General features: G+C 30.4%; 1 non-coding gene across 1 annotated transcript; it reads left to right on the forward strand.

The window, feature by feature from the left end:
- Positions 1 to 927: 927 nt before the first annotated feature.
- On the forward strand, positions 928 to 1,036 carry LOC120892177 (U6 spliceosomal RNA). The gene has a single exon (XR_005736830.1). It is a non-coding gene; the product is annotated as a U6 spliceosomal RNA (small nuclear RNA).
- Positions 1,037 to 2,593: the final 1,557 nt, after the last annotated feature.

Genomic DNA, 2,593 nt, shown 5'->3' on the forward strand with positions numbered 1-2,593 from the left:
GTATTTTGTCCATTAAAAAATTGAGATACTTGTCTTTTTATTGAGTTTCAGGACTTGTTTGTATTTTTGAATATAGAAGATGTAGGTTATCTCTCAGATATATTTCATGATTTTCTGTCATTCTATACTTTTTCCATTTCAGGTTTTTCATAATGTTTTTTGAAGCAAAAATTTTAGTCCAGTATTTTTTTTGTTTGTGTTTTTGTGTCATATCTAAGAATACATTGTTAAATCCAATGCCATGAAGATTCATCACTCTAAGAGTTTCAAAGCCTTAGTCTTATATTTAAAACTTTATTTCAAGAATCCATCCTCATTGTTATTCATGTTTCTATTCTATTACAACACTGCATGCTAAAAAGATGATTCTTTCCCCTATTAAATGGTTTTTCATAAAAGCAGTTGACTATTTTCCATTTCTTGTGTTTTTAAAATTACAGAAGAAGTTCATAGACAACTCAGGTTTGGGTCATGTTTTATTATCACTATAACAATTTCTGTAATTTAATTGTTATATCTAGATCATTCATTTTTCAGTGATTTTTGAGGTATTCAGTTTAATCTCCACCATGTTTATAACTGTTTTCTGCCACCTTATGTTATTGTTTGTTTCATTTTTCCCTCTTTTTCTACCTTCTCTGACTTTACTGGAGAATTTTAACTCAAGTTTGTCTCCCTTCTTAACATCTATTTTAAAAATTATTTACAGTGATTGTCCTAGAGTTTGCAATACATATTTGTACATAGTCCCAGTCATCTTTCAAATAACACTGTATTACTCCGTGTAGTAAGGAGTCTTCCAATCTTTCACCCCATCCCCTGTACTACTGCTGTTACTAATTTAACATATCTATTCAAAAAAATCAACAAATACATTCTATTATTATTTCTTTGAATGAAGAATTATCAGCTAGATTAAGAAAAAATGCTCTCTTCAAAAGGACATAAAATAAAATTGAAACAATACAGAGAAGATTAGCATGGCCTCTGCACATGGTAGGATGGCATTCAAAGTCATGAAGTATTTTATATTTTTATACCACAGTGGAGGAGATGTGGAAATTTTGAAAGTTCAATATTAAACTGATCTATGAGGTAAAGATAAGGTAATGAGTGAAATCAGAGAAAAAATACAAGAACTGAAATGTAAACACAATAAGAAAATACAGATTCTAAAAATGAATTATTTGGAAATCCTTGAAATGAAGAAATCAATAAAAACAAAATAAAAACTGCATACAAAAAATCACCAATAGACTAGACCACTTGGAATATAGAATTTCAGGCAATAAAGGCAATGTATAGACACTTGAAAATAAATTAGATCATGGAAAAAGATGTTAAAAGTTTCTGGACAGAATCTTTAAGAAATACGGGATAACATTAAAAGGATAAATGTAAGATTTATCTGGGTTGATGAAGGCTCTGAAATATACCCTAAAGAAATTCACAACATCTGCAACAAAATAGTATCAGAAAATTTCAAAAATCTCAAGGCTGCTATGGAAAATCAAACATATGAGGTACCCAGGATCCCAAATATACAAAATTACAATAGACCCACACCAAGGCACATTATTATGAAAACGCCTAACATGCAAAATAAGGATAGAATTTTGAAAGTTGCCAGAGAAAACCAACTGGTTACATTTAGAATTAAACCAATTCAGATCTCAGCCAAGTTTTCAACCCAGATCCTAAAAGCTAGGAGGTCCTGGAATAATACATACCAAAATCTGAAATAAAATGGATGCCAGCAACAAATACTGTATCCAGAAAAGGTAAGCTTCAGAATTGAAGGCAAAATAAAATCTTCTATGATAAACAAAAAAAGTCAAAAGAATTTACAAGTAGAAAGCCCACTCTACAAAACATGCTCAATACAGTATTTCACAAATAAGAAATTAAAAATAAAAATAAAAACAAACAGAGAAAAACTGCACTACACTACAAAAACAGTCAGTCTAAGGAGAATCTAATTCAACTTACAAACTAGAAATAAATCAGAATGACAGGAAATAAAATCTTCTATCAAAAAGAACATTGAATGTAAATAAACTAAACTCAGCAATCAAAAGTCCTAGGCTGGCAGATTAGATTAAAAACAATACCCAACAATACGCTGTCTCAAAGAGACTCACCTCATAAGCAAAGACATCCACTGACTGAAGATAAAAGGATGGGGGGGGGCGGGAAACCATATTTTTCATATGGATCTTGTAAACAAGCAGGGGTTTCTATTTTAATATCAGATAAAGTGGACTTCAAGCCAAAGTTAGTTGTAAGAGACAAAGAAGATTATTCCACACTGTTTAAGTGAATCATACAACAAGAAATAAAATGATGATATTTATACATAAAACAGTGGAGCATCTAAATACATCAACAAATCTTTCTTAATATCAAGAAGCAAACAGACCACAACACAATAATAATGGGTGACTTTAACATTCCTCCTCATCACTCGATAGATGTTCCAAACAAAAACTTAATAAAAGACTTATAGAACTGAAAAATACAATTAATACTTTAGACTAAACAGATGTATATAGATTATTTCACCCATCAAGGAATGAGCAGCACATGGAACATT

This window comes from Ictidomys tridecemlineatus, chromosome 2 (genome assembly GCF_052094955.1).
Source record: "Ictidomys tridecemlineatus isolate mIctTri1 chromosome 2, mIctTri1.hap1, whole genome shotgun sequence".
NCBI classification, from domain to species: domain Eukaryota; kingdom Metazoa; phylum Chordata; class Mammalia; order Rodentia; family Sciuridae; genus Ictidomys; species Ictidomys tridecemlineatus.